We start from the raw sequence: 14,630 nt of genomic DNA on the forward strand, positions 1-14,630 counted from the left end.
CGAAGTGGCAACAAGCATGGAAAAACAGTTCTAAAGGCAGATACAACTTTCGCATCATCCCGTGCCTTAAAAAATCATAAACAGAAAACATGGTGAAATGAATTTTTACTTGAAGCAAGTTTTTACCGAACATGGTAACTTCGGAGCTTATCTGCAGCGATTCCCCATAAAAGAAAGCGCAGTATGTGAAATTTGTTCAAAGGTAGAAGACAGCGTGGAACATACAATTCTTAAGTGCGAACATTGGAAAAGTATTAGATATAACCAAGGCATACTTACCCTTGCAGACATGGGCATATAAGACGTAATGAATGAGATGATGGAAACACGTGAGAAGTGGATCAGGTACGTCTACATTCACTATGTTAAATGACAATTGTGCCCATGAACATTCCACTAAGGAACAGAGGCGAACTTCTCACATAACAATGAGTGCAGTCCGATTCAAATTTAAGCTCAATGATAAGGGACCGAATGGCGTGTCGCAGTGCGACACCTCTTTGGAGAGAAGTTTTACATGGCATACTACCTCACAAATGTTGCCAGCATTAGGAGGGGAAAATCACCGCTGAAAATTTTTTCTGATGGTCTCGCCAGGATTTGAGCGTACCGGACTATAACTGGAACCCATATAGACCGATCTCCCAATTTGATTTCTTGGTCTCATAAAAGGCGCATTTATTTATACACAGTGAGCTACATTAAACTCTTCAACTTCCATGTTAAATATGGCTTAGATCGATCTATTTTTGGATATTGCTATATATACCGATTTCCTGATTTCATGTTTTGGTCCCCGATTAGGACCATACTTGGCAAAATTATTGGAAGTAAAAAAAACTTCATGCAAAACTTCAGCCAAATCAGATAATAATGGCGCCCTCTAGAAGTCAAGATCCATGATAGGTTTATGTGACAGCTAAATCAAAGATGAACCAATATGGTCCATTTGCAATCCCAACCGACCTACTCTAATAGGAAGTATTTGTGCAAAATTTCAAAGGCTTAGCTTTACTCCTTCAAAAGTTAGCGTGATTTCAACAGACAGACAGACAGACGGACGGACAGACAAACAAACGGACATGGCTAAATCGACTGATCATTTCAAGACAATCACGAAAAATATATACTTTTTTGGGTCTCAGGTGAATATTTCGATGTGTTACAAATGGAATGACGAAATCAGTATGCCCTCAGCCTATGGTGAGGGTATAAGTAACCTCGAAAAAGAAAATTTAAGTCAGGAATTCCCTTTTACTTACTTAACCCCTTATTGTTATCCATACCACGCACTAAGTTGGTTCATGTCTGGTTTGTGTCCCCACTTAAGGCCGTGTCTTTTAGCCGCGAAAGCTGGGAAAATACTCCAATGTTTCATCATCCCCCATATTTGATACACGTTGTCTTAGTGTCCTGTTATTGTACCGAAATTATACTGATCTCCTTCTTATTACCTTTTTATAAGTGCTATAAGTGGCGGTGTTGAGTCTTGTTGGTACGTTCATGGTCTATGACAGAAATGTTTTGCGTGCCCATGGCTCCAAAGCAGTTTCCAATGTGTTTTCCTGACAATAAGTCGCATTTACTATGAGACCAGGCTCGATGAACACGATTTGAGAGCAGCCATCGGTGATCACAGCTGCCCATACCATCACTTGGGATAAAAAAATATTTCTGGTGGCCATTAAATTCTCGGCCTGCGGTCGGTTTAGTAAAGACGAACAATTTGGGAGTTTAGGAATTACTCGATTGCGAAAAATTTCCTGTCACAGAACACTTTGTTTGGAAATTCACGACGTTCGCGCAAATGCTGCAATTCTTATGTCCCTTCGAGTCTTACTGTTCTTGCTTAAGTGTAAGATTGTGTGCCTTTTAAAACCTGTAAGGCTGTACCGTGAAATCGTTCCATACATGGGATATTTTCAGATCTTTAGTCATTTGATTGTCACTGTGGCGTGCATAACGCTGAATTTGAGTATTTACTCGCCGAACTATTTCAGGTGATATTTGGGAACGTAGTCAGTTTTATTATAACGATTTATGGTTTGATACACAAACATTTTGTTCACTTTAAGGTGCTAGAGTTGGCCATCAATAGCTGGTTGCGATTTTTTTCTTAACGCCTACCTTGATTTCGGCCGTCCACTTCGCAGTAGTACGTAAAGCTTCCTGAAGTATTTCTGTCGAGTGTCGAGAAACTTTCCATTAACAACCATAGCCACGCCATTGAGTTCTCGACACTTTTTCCAGAAACAATAACATATTTTTATACCCACCACCATAGGATGGGGGGTATACTAATCAAGTCACTCGACATATTTATCTGCGACCCCATCAAGCATAGATATTGTCGATCGTCTTGACATTCAAAGTCGATTTAGCCACGTCCGTCCATTCTCGTGTCCGTCCGTCTGAGAACATCACAATAGCATTCGAACGCGTAGAGCTAGGTGCACGAAATTTTGCACAGATACTTCTTATTGATGTAGGTCGTAAGGGATTGCAAATGGTTCAGATTTGGATATAGCTTCCATATAAAGTGGTCCTTCGACTTGACCCCTTGAGCTCCTAGAAGCTGCAATAATCAACCGATTAGGCTGAAATTCTACACGTTGTGTTCCGTTACGACTTTTTACAATGGTGCCAAGTATGGTCTGAATTGGTCCATAACTTGATATAGCTTCCATATAAACCGATCTCCCGATTTGATATCTTGAGCCCCTAAAAGCCGCAGTTGTTATCCGATTAAGCTGACATTTTGCACGTAGGATTCTGTTATGACTTCCAACAATTGTGAAAAGTATGGTCTAAATCGGGGTATAACCTTATATATAGCTCCAATATAAACCGATATCCTGATTTGACATCTCAAGCACCTGGAAGCCTGAATTTTTAGCCGATGGGGTTGAAATTTTGTGCGTAGTGTTCTATTATGACTTTCAACAATCGTGTCACGTACGGTTTAAATCCTTTGTGTAAACTTTTAGCATAATCCATGGTGGTGGGTTTCCATGATTCGACCCGGTTGAACTTAATAGCTATATTCCTCCTTCAGTTGTGCCTCTACTGAACCATCTGTCGCAATTAGAGCTGGCAAACTATCGATAATCGCAACATTCGATATTTTCGTTAGTTTTAATAATAAATATCGATAATATCGATGCAATCGTTAATTTCAAACGAAAATGAGAGTACAAATCAGGAGATCGATTTATACAGAAGCAATATCCATGTACAGACCAAATAAATCCAAGGTTAATAAAGACCGTGAGAAGTTACGAGAGAAATCATTGTACAAAATGTTAGTCTTATCAGATGAAAATTGAGCCCTCTATAGGCGCAATGTATCTTTAAGGAAACATTCAGTGTCGGATTGCTTATTTTTGTATACTTTTGCAAAAAAATTTACCTTCCCGATTGTATCCATCGGAAAAACATCAATCGATATTCAGTCAAAAAATTAAATATCGATAGTATCGATAGTGCCATCGATATTTTGCCAGTTCTAGCCGTAACGCATCTTTTAGTAATAAAATTTAACCCTAAAGTATTGACGCCTAGAGTTTTCAGTTCCGTTCTGATTGAAGTCGGTTTTAAATTATAAAGGGTGATTTTTAATAGCTATAGGAAAGTAAAAAAACACAAAAAATTCAGAAAAATGCATGATATCTTTATTCGAATCGATAGTATGGTTCAAATAATTTTAAATTTGAAGATTATTTCATGCAAATGTTGACGTGATTGCTCTCCACATGGCCCATCCGCTTAGTCCAATCTGGGCATACTCTTTCCAAAATTTCGGCCGGTATTTCACGAATAACTGTTTTAATATTGTCTTCCAATGCGTCAATTGAAGCGGGCTTGTCTGAATAGACATGAGCTATAACAAAGCCCCACAAAAAATAGTTTAAAGGAGTTAAATCGCACGATCTAGGCGGCCAATTGACCGGTCCCGAAAGTGAAATAAAATGTTCACCGAAGTCGCCCCTCAATCAGTCCATTGTTACGCGTACTGTGTAGGATGTGCCACCGTCTTGCAGAAACCAAACGTCAAATTCTTGCATTTTGGGTAAAAAAAAAGTGGAATATCATTTCACGATAGCGCTCACCATTCACAGTTACGTTACGATTCGCATCATCTTTGAAGAAGTACGGTCCAATGATGCCACCAGCCCATAAACCGCACCAAACTGTGACTTTTTCTAGATGCATTGGTATCTCTTGCAATACTTCTGGCTGATCTTTACTCCAAAATTGACAATTCGACAATCAATAAGGCGGAGTATACCGACGACAGTCCATCCAATTTCATATTCCACATGTTCCTAGGTAGACATCCCTCTCCTTCTCCTTCATTAATGACCATAATCACCAAAGTGCTTATTACAAATCGTCTAAATCTACAATATAATGTTGTCTAAATCTTAAATTACTTCCAACATCTCTTCCAGGTGTGGTTCATATCAGTCCATTATATTGTTGATTGTTTAGTTGATTAAAATAAATGTTTGCGGTCCTTATCCCTATTTGCCGTTGTTTAAGACGTTTGCCTTGGAATGCATAACTTACTGTAGGTTAAATGAAAACGGGCTATTAAAGGGGTTTGCATTTACAGTTGGATTTGCCATACCTTGGTACTAAGCAACTGCTCAGTGTGAACGTTGGTGTAACACTTGCCGGTACCACAAACTTGTTAATTAACTGCAAACAAGAATGATATCAATACGAAAAAGTGATTTAATTGTTTAATAACTTGCTCCAAATTAGCATAAAACAAAGGCGAGGATGTGAGTAATCAGCACTAAATCACCTGTGCCGCCACAATGTTTGTTTTCATAATTACCCCAGTAATTCAGGTGTAATGCATAATGTGAAGGCAAAATCGATTGAATGAATGAGATTATAAACCTAATGGATACCATGGAGAGTTGAGTTGAAGTAAACCGTAAAATGCAGCTTTACAAATTTGGTTTGTTACTCACCCATAATGACCACAAGAAACGGCTTTTGTGGCACCGTATGGCAAACATTGGTATATATATTTTATTGAAGTTTCGCTAACTATAGAATTTTCATACCCACCACCGAAGGATGGGGGTATATTCATTTTGTCATTTCGTTTGTAACACATCGAAATAACCATTTCCGACCCTATAAAGTATATATGTATTCGTTATCACCATAAAAATCTAAGACGATCTAGCCATGTCCTTCCGTCGGTCCATCTGTCCGTCCGTTGGTCCGTCCGTTCGTCTGTCTGTCTGTCCGTCAAAAAAATTTAACAATGCCTTGCACTTTTTAGGCAACTCAATGTCCGTGTGGAGTGTTGTTCAAATCGGATCATATTTTGATCTAGCTGCTATGGGGGCATAAATTATGAATTTTTCACTGGATTATGACGAAAGGTGGTTTACATGTACCCAAGATGGGGGGTATCTAAATTTCGGCCCGGCAGAACTTAACGCCGTTTACTTGTTATTTAAAAGTCTTATATACCCTCGGCCATGGATCACATGTGGCAAGTTCCTTGAATGACTTTTGAGCCTTTGTGCCCTCTAGAGGCTAAGGAAGTCAGATCGGGCGATCGGTTTATATTGGAGCTATATTGGTTATCGACTTCTTTGGATCATACATGACACGGCTATTGGTAGCCATAGCAAAACTTTACGTTTAATATATCAGCAAAATCGGATTATAATAACGCCAAGCAGAGGCTCAAAATATAAAATCGGGAAATCGGTTTATATGCAGAGTTGTTGGAAGTCAAAATAAAACACATGGTGCAAAATTTCATTCAAATGGGATAAGAATTGCGCCCTCTAGTGGTTTAAGAAGTCAAGATCTGGGATAGGTTTATATGCCAGCTATATCAAACTATGGACCAATATGACCCATTTGCAGTCCCAAGCGAGCTATACTGGTAAGAAGTATTTGTGCAAAATTTCCAGTGCATAGCTTTACTCTTTCGAAAGTCAGCGTGCTTTCAACCGACAGATAGAGGGAGGAATAGACGGACGAACAGACGGAAGAACGGGTGGAGATGGCTAAGTCGACTCAGAATTCCAAACCTGAAGATCGGTTTAAGTGGCAGCTATATCAGGTTATGTACTAATTTGGATCATACTTGGCACAGTTGTTAGAAGTCAAAACGAAATGCCTCATGGAAAATATCAGCCTAGTCAGTTAAAATTGCATCCTCTAGAGGATCAAGGAGCTAAGATACGAGATCGGTTTATATGGCAGCTATATCAAAACATGGACCGATATGGCCCATTTACAATCCCAACCGACCTACACCAATATGAAATATTTGGTGTAGGAAATGGCTAAATCGACTTATGCAAGACGATCAGGAATATATAAACTTTGTTGGGTCTCAGATCAGTATTTCGATGTATTACAAACAGAATGACAAAATTATTATTAATTAATTATTAATTATTATTGTTAATGGCTATATTCCAAAGTAGAGCAGACAGTACAACACCTTGAGGTGTTCCTCTGCTGACCCATCTTTTTAGATCCACAGATTCCAAGCCTGCTGTAATGCATCTGTTAGTAAGTAAGTTTTTCCTAAACTTTCTTACGGTAGAGTAGATGCCTAGAAACTCCAACTCCTCCATGATTTACCTCGGTTTAACATTAATGAAAGCACCTTCAATGTCAATAAAATGCTACCATTGTATATTCCTTGACAGCGAGAGAACTCTCTATGTAGCCGACTGGGCTGTTCCAGTGGATTTGCCTTTATTATATGCATGCTGATGCCCCGACAGGCGATCTCCAGGGATCTTTGCCCTAAGATATATTTCTATCAAGCTCTCAAAAGTCTTCAATCTTCGCCTGCTGCCGTGACAGGCGATGTCCAGGGATCTTTGCCTTAGATATGTTTCTATCAACCTCTCATGAGTCTTGAGCTTAAAGGATGACAGACTAAGAGGACGAATATCTTTCCCCTTCGTGTGGTAAGATTTGCCTGGTTTCGGAATGAATATGATCTTCGTGTCTCTCCATCCCACATGTATATATCACATTCTGATTTAAGCAGAGTATATCTCCCTAAGCAGGGAACCAGTCTATAAGACACAGCTTATAATTACACCGGTGATAAATCTTCAGGGCCTGGCGACTTAAATAAGTCGAAATTTCTTATCGCCTAACCCTTCTGCTCATACACAATATCCCTAATTACCACCGACGAATGCATAGCAGTGACAACCTCTTCTGGCGCCACGTTGTCCGTTGGAAAATTTCCCGTGAAATGTGTATCAACGAGTAGTTCTAGTGGATCCTTACTAGACATTGTCCATACATTATCTGACTTCTGAATATACTCCACCATAATAGGTCTCGAGGACAGAATCTTCCTTAGCCTAGAGCCTCTCTGATCCGTGTAGGTTACATCCAACCTACACGGAGCTGCAGAACTCTACCCAGGATTTGTGCTGAGCATTTTTCAGTTCGCCCTTTTATTTTTTTTTTCTTTTTTGCTCAGCCTTATAGATGTTCCAGTCTTGTGGTGCAATTGCGGCTTTTGCTCTGTTGGAGAGTTTTCTGCAGTCCTTCCTTAGACCAACCAGCTCTGGGGTCCACCATGGCGGTCTCTGTTTGCCTCTTGGCTTGGCAACACGACATGCTGACACAAGCGAGTCATTCAGGGCTGTCGTGATGCGCGTGACTATTATGTCTCTATACTCCGCAGTTTCCACTTCGTTTTCTGGTCTAGGCATTGTCCATATATTCTGACTTCTGAATATATCCCTCCATAACAGGTATCGAGGACGGAATCTTACTTCGCCTAGAGCCTCTCTGCTCATTGTAGGTTACATCTAACCTACACGGAGCTGCAGAATTCTACTTAGTATTTGTGCTGTGCCTTTGTCAGTTCGCCCTTATGTTTTTTTTTAGCTCAGCTTATAGATATCCCAGTCTTGTGGTGCTCTTGCGGCTTTTGATCTGTTGAAGAGTTTTCTACAGTCCTTCCTTAGACCAACCAACTCTGGGGTCCACCATGGCGGTCGCTGTTTGCCCCTTGGCTTGGCACCAGGACATGCTGACACAAGCGAGTCATTCAGGGCTATCGTGATCCTCATGACCATTATGTCTATATACTCCGCAGCTTCCACTTCGAGGAACAGACGTCCAGAATTTGTGCCAAAATTTATCCCAATCCGCCTTTCCTCTGTTTAGCCGAGGGACCACTTCTGCAGTATTTTCTTAAAGGCTGAAACTAATATAACAATGATCAGAGAAGCATTGGTCATCCAACACATTCCAGTGGCATATTCTTGCGCTTATATCATCTGATACAAAGGAAATATCTAGTACCTCCTGCCAGTTCCTGGTAATAAAGATCGATTTATCCCCTTTATTACAAATTGCCAGATTGCAACTTGTAATATATTCAATAAGCAGCTCACCCCTTTCGTTGACATACGAACTTCCTCATATCTGGCGTTGTTCATTCGCATCACTTCCTACAATGAGGCTCTTCTTCCCTGCAGAAGCGGCTTCAACCAGCAACTTAAGGTGTGAAGGCGGCATCTCTGAATCTTGTGCCATATATAGGGAAGACAGCCAGTAATGAGTCTTATTTATTTCAAGGCTGGCTACTTCTGTTTCTTCCGTGCTCAACGACGGAAGAAGAAAAACATTTAGTCTACTCTTTTCAAGAATACAGGCTCTGTGTCTCCCATTCCGCGTACCTTTGAGTAGCTTAAATCCCGGAATTCTTAGTCCACGAACCATGGTTCCTGAATAAGAACCACCTCAAATTCCCCTGCCATCAGGAGGACATTTAGTGCCGCCGAAGCGGCCTCTCAATGGTGGAGATTTATCTGTAGAAACCGCACCATAGTCAGGATTTTAAATAGACTCACTTGGAAAATATTGGTCCATTGTGATACCACAGTAGCGACAGACCAGCCCCCTAGTGAGAAACGAAACCACTACCTCCGCGGTTGTTGTTGTTGCAGCGGTGTGTTGTACAGTCCTTGCCGATGAAGGACTTCAGCACGTGCAACCGGCTGCCATGGGATTGCCCTCATTGGTAATCCGAGCACGCTACCAAATCTGCAACCGGCGCGACCTATACATACACAACCTGCATATAAATTGGTATCTCATTTCAACTTTTGAAGACCCTTAAAATCCCTTTTTTTATACCCTCCACCATAGGATGGGGGTATATTAATTTCGTCATTCTGCTTGTAACACCTCGAAATATGTGTCTGTGACCCCTTAAAGTATATATATTCTTGATCGTCATGTCATTTTAAGTCGATCTAGCCATGTCCGTCCGTCTGTCTATCGAAACCACTCTAACTTTCGGGAAAGCACGCTAACTTTCGAAGGAATAAAGTTAGGCGCTTGAAATTTTGAACAAATACATTTTATAAGTGTAGGTCAGTTGGGATTGTAAATGGGCCAAATCGGTCCATATTGTGATATAGCTGCCGTATAGGTCTTGACTTCTTGAGTCTCTAGATGGCGTAATTCTCGTCCGATTTGACTGAAACTTTGCACGTAGTGTTCTGGTATCACTTCCAACAACTGCGCTAAGTATAGTTTAAATCGGTCCATGTTTTGATATAGCTGCCATATAAATCGATCTTGCGTCTTGACTTCTTGAGCCTCTAAAGGACGCAATTCTCATCCGATTTAACAGAAATTTTGCACATAATATTTTTGTATCACTTCCAAAAATATTATTATCACTACCCCCCATCCCATGATGGAGGGTATAACAACGTGCTGAGTTTGGTCGGGCCGAATCTTGGGTACCCACCACCATTGATTCCATTAAAAATGTACCTCTATTAGCTCAGTTCTCATTTGAGTTATTTAACAACAATAAGTTTGGATAATAATAATGGTTCTGTGGTCTCAAGAAGTCATATCGGCGAAACGGTATTTAATGGGCCTATAGCAGTATAAAACAAGTAAGAGTGTGCTAAGTTCGGCCGGGCCGAATTGTATATACCCTCCACCATTGATCGCGTTTGTCGAGTTCTATGCGCGGTATCTCTTTTCAGACAATCATAGAATATTGAATAAGAACTGTTATGCTATTGGAGCTATATCAAGTCCGATTCGGACCATAAATGAATGCTGAACATTGTAAAAGTCATTGTGTAATATTTCAGTTCATTCGGATAAGAATTGTGCCTTGTAGGGGCGCAGGAAGCGAAATCGGGAGATAGGTTTATACGGGAGCTGTATCAAGCTATTGATCGATTCAGTCCAAATTAAAAACGTATGTTGAAGGTTATGAGAGAAGCAGTTGTACAAAATTTTAGCCAAATCGGATGAGAATTGCGCGCTCTATTGGCTCAAGAAGTCAAGATCCAAGATTGGTTTATTTGACGGCTATAACAGATTATGAACCGATTTGAATCATACTTAGCACAGTTCTTGAATGTAATACCAAAACATTACGTGAAAAATTTAAATCGAAACCACTCTAACTTTCGGGAAAGCACGCTAACTTTCGAAGGAATAAAGTTAGGCGCTTGAAATTTTGAACAAATACATTTTATAAGTGTAGGTCAGTTGGGATTGTAAATGGGCCAAATCGGTCCATATTGTGATATAGCTGCCGTATAGGTCTTGACTTCTTGAGCCTCTAGATGGCGTAATTCTCGTCCGATTTGACTGAAACTTTGCACGTAGTGTTCTGGTATCACTTCCAACAACTGCGCTAAGTATAGTTTAAATCGGTCCATGTTTTGATATAGCTGCCATATAAATCGATCTTGCGTCTTGACTTCTTGAGCCTCTAAAGGACGCAATTCTCATCCGATTTAACAGAAATTTTGCACATAATATTTTTGTATCACTTCCAAAAATATTATTATCACTACCCCCCATCCCATGATGGAGGGTATAACAACGTGCTGAGTTTGGTCGGGCCGAATCTTGGGTACCCACCACCATTGATTCCATTAAAAATGTACCTCTATTAGCTCAGTTCTCATTTGAGTTATTTAACAACAATAAGTTTGGATAATAATAATGGTTCTGTGGTCTCAAGAAGTCATATCGGCGAAACGGTATTTAATGGGCCTATAGCAGTATAAAACAAGTAAGAGTGTGCTAAGTTCGGCCGGGCCGAATTGTATATACCCTCCACCATTGATCGCGTTTGTCGAGTTCTATGCGCGGTATCTCTTTTCAGACAATCATAGAATATTGAATAAGAACTGTTATGCTATTGGAGCTATATCAAGTCCGATTCGGACCATAAATGAATGCTGAACATTGTAAAAGTCATTGTGTAATATTTCAGTTCATTCGGATAAGAATTGTGCCTTGTAGGGGCGCAGGAAGCGAAATCGGGAGATAGGTTTATACGGGAGCTGTATCAAGCTATTGATCGATTCAGTCCAAATTAAAAACGTATGTTGAAGGTTATGAGAGAAGCAGTTGTACAAAATTTCAGCCAAATCGGATGAGAATTGCGCGCTCTATTGGCTCAAGAAGTCAAGATCCAAGATTGGTTTATTTGACGGCTATAACAGATTATGAACCGATTTGAATCATACTTAGCACAGTTCTTGAATGTAATACCAAAACATTACGTGAAAAATTTAAATCGGACAAAAATTGTGCCCTCTAGAGGCTCTAGATGTCAAGACCCAAGATCGGTTTATATGACAGCTATATCAAAACATGGACCGATGTAAACCATACATAGCGTTGTTGTTAGTGATAAGAAGACACTACGTGCAAAATTTCAATAAAATCGGATAAGAATTGCGCCTTCTAGAGGCTTAAGAAGTCAAGAACCAAGATCGGTTTATATGGCAGCTATATCAAAACATGGACCGATATGGCCCATTTACAATACCCACCGACCTACACTAATAAAAAGTATTTGTGCAAAATTTCAAGCGGCTAGCTTTACTCCTTCGGAAGTTTGCGTGCTTTTAACAGTCGGACGGACGGACGGACAGACAGACAGACGGACATGGCTAGATCGACATGACGATCCAGAATATATATACTTTATGGGGTCTCAGACGAATATTTCGAGTACTTACAAACAGAATGACGAAATCAGTAAACCCTAATCCTATGGTGGAGGGTATAAACAGATTCAGATCATACTTGGCACGAACTCTGGCAATCATTGCAGAAGTTTTTGTGTTAAATTTCAGTCAAAGCAGGTGATATCGTTTTTAAGGCTTCTAGGTGTTCAAGATTTCAAATGCGGTGATCGGTGTGTATGGGCTAAATCAGTATATAGGCCAGTTCGGTTCATAATTGGCACAGATGTTGGAAGTCAGAACAGAATTCTTTGTGCTAAGTTTTAGCCAAACCAGGTCTGTAGGGCTCAAGATGTCAAAACTGAAGATTGCCCTTTGAGAACGGATAAAGGTAATACTTAGAAATTTGAAATGATTGAACTGAGGTGTTATCGACCTGAAAATTTTGCAAATATCAAGGCCCGGGCTGTCAACTTTTCTTTTTTGATCCGATTTCCAAAATTCTCTTTTTTTTGCTGGATAGTGCTCAAAAATTCGACATCATGTGCATATTTCAATGCTCTATTTGCCCGCACGACCTGGGGCCTCGCGGGAATATAGAGCCCGCAAGGCCCCAGGCAGGGCCCTGCCTCACCTCAGTTTTTCGAACTGTTCGGGCTGCCAAATTTTCATTTGTGTTCCAATTTCCAAAATTCTTTTCTTGCTGGATAGTGCTCAAAAATTCCTACTTAATGTTTGCTGGAGTCATGGAATAGGGAAAAAGCCACTGGTTTAGGGAAAAATCGATTTCAACTTTTATCTTTCAAAATTTTGTCCAAGATTGGCTTGGTTATGTGCATTTGTGGTTTGATTTTCATTTTGATGCATAATTTGGATTGGTGACAAAATTTACAATGAATTTGTTGCAGCATTCTAGTACCTCGCAAATGTTGCCAACATTAGGAGGGGAAAACCACTGTTGAAAATTTTTTCTGATGGTCTCGCTAGGATTCGAACCCAGGCGTTTAGAGTCATAGGCGGACATGCTAACCTCTGCACTACGGTGTCCTCCTTATTCTTACCAAAACCATTAAATGTTATAATATCCTATGTACTTGTCAATGTTTCAATTCAAACAAAAGACTTAAGACACGAACTTCGCTTTTGTTAGCAATAGAATGAAAATATTTTTTCATATCGCAACATTAACCAACTAGTAGTAGATCAACAAAATTAAATGAAAAACATGCAATGATTCTTTGAACATGCAACAAATTCTATATGAAATTTATTGCTTAAGAATCCAATTTGCGCAAAAGTCTAATTAAAATTCCCAGAGTATTTTTTTTTTACATGCTGTCACCCATTTCTTGTGTGCTTTCAAGCGAAATGGATTTATTTCATTAATTTGTGCGTACGTGTTTGTGTGTGTGTGTGTGTCAGCATATATATTCCCGAGGTTTTGCATAATTGTTTATGTTAAAAACGCAAACTTAAGTGTTGTTGGGTTTTTCGTGTTGGTCGTTGGCTGCTTTCGTTGGACTCCAATAATGTTACTGATTCCAAAGAAAATTATCAACGAACCCAAGTAACTCACCACTGTGAGCTTAGAGGGAATGGAAATCTGAGGCGAACGCATTGTATGTCTGCCAAGCAATTGTCATGTGACATGTGACATTTTTATGTGAAAAATGTAAAACTTACCAACAAACATCTGTACACAGTCCATATGTTGGTCAGAAGAAAAACCAACGAACAAACAAACAAAGCACACAAAATGCTAAAACCAGCGAGCTAGTGTTTGTTTTTGGGCCAATAAACGGAGCAAACCATCCAAGAGTAATGCAATTCCATTTTCCGTCTTCGACGACTAATGACTGGGTTTTGCTTTGGTTAGCTGGTCACTTTGAATTGAATGCTGAACAGCAATTAATTTTAAACGCTTCCATGTCCAAACACAAACATAAGAAATCCATTTCATGGTGTCCGAAAGGAAACCCAAATATCGTCGAACCAAACCAATAACCGCCATCACCATCACCACCACCATCAATTGTTGCTCATACTGTAGCTGCTGCTGCTGCTGTTGCTGGTCGTGGTCAAGTCACTAAGGAAGAGACTGGCGGGTGCTGAACTGAGCCGAGAGAGTGCCAATGAAAATTTAGATTGCTAACAATTTTTCAGGGATTTATTTGGGGCATTAAAGCTCAGTGTTTATGCATAACAAAACAGACAAAACAAATCAAAGATAGACATGAAACAACATGCATATTTTAAATATTTCATCTGTCGGATTGATTTACCTGAGCGTTGGCCTCCGGTGCCATTAGATGGGCACTGCAATGATTTATATTAAGGAAGATAAATGTTATGGGTCGGCAGAAAGCGCCTTTTTGGCTAAATGGAGTATTGTAGTAAAGAGACTGACATGACATACCTACCCTCAATGACAGTTGATGGTAAGGAACAAATGACAAGAATTAAGAAAGGGTACGGTTAGGTTAGAGTGGCAGTCTAAACAAACTCACTTAGCCAACAGACAAGGCCTCTGGTGTGAAACGAACCCACTATCTCCGCACTGGTAATCCGAGTATAGTCTACCAACTTGGCTACCGGAGATACCAAGAAAGGGTTAAGCCTATGTAACAATCTCGTGACTTAGAG

The 14,630-nt window shown here is 40.0% G+C and overlaps 1 protein-coding gene across 3 annotated transcripts in view; it reads right to left on the reverse strand.

Annotated features, from left to right (window-relative positions):
- Nucleotides 1–14,630, reverse strand: part of LOC106093113 (serine-rich adhesin for platelets) — a 591,942-nt gene that overhangs the window by 126,568 nt on the left and 450,744 nt on the right. The gene's annotated exons all lie outside the window — the stretch shown is intronic.

This window comes from Stomoxys calcitrans, chromosome 5, assembly GCF_963082655.1.
Source record: "Stomoxys calcitrans chromosome 5, idStoCalc2.1, whole genome shotgun sequence".
In the NCBI taxonomy this organism is placed as follows: domain Eukaryota; kingdom Metazoa; phylum Arthropoda; class Insecta; order Diptera; family Muscidae; genus Stomoxys; species Stomoxys calcitrans.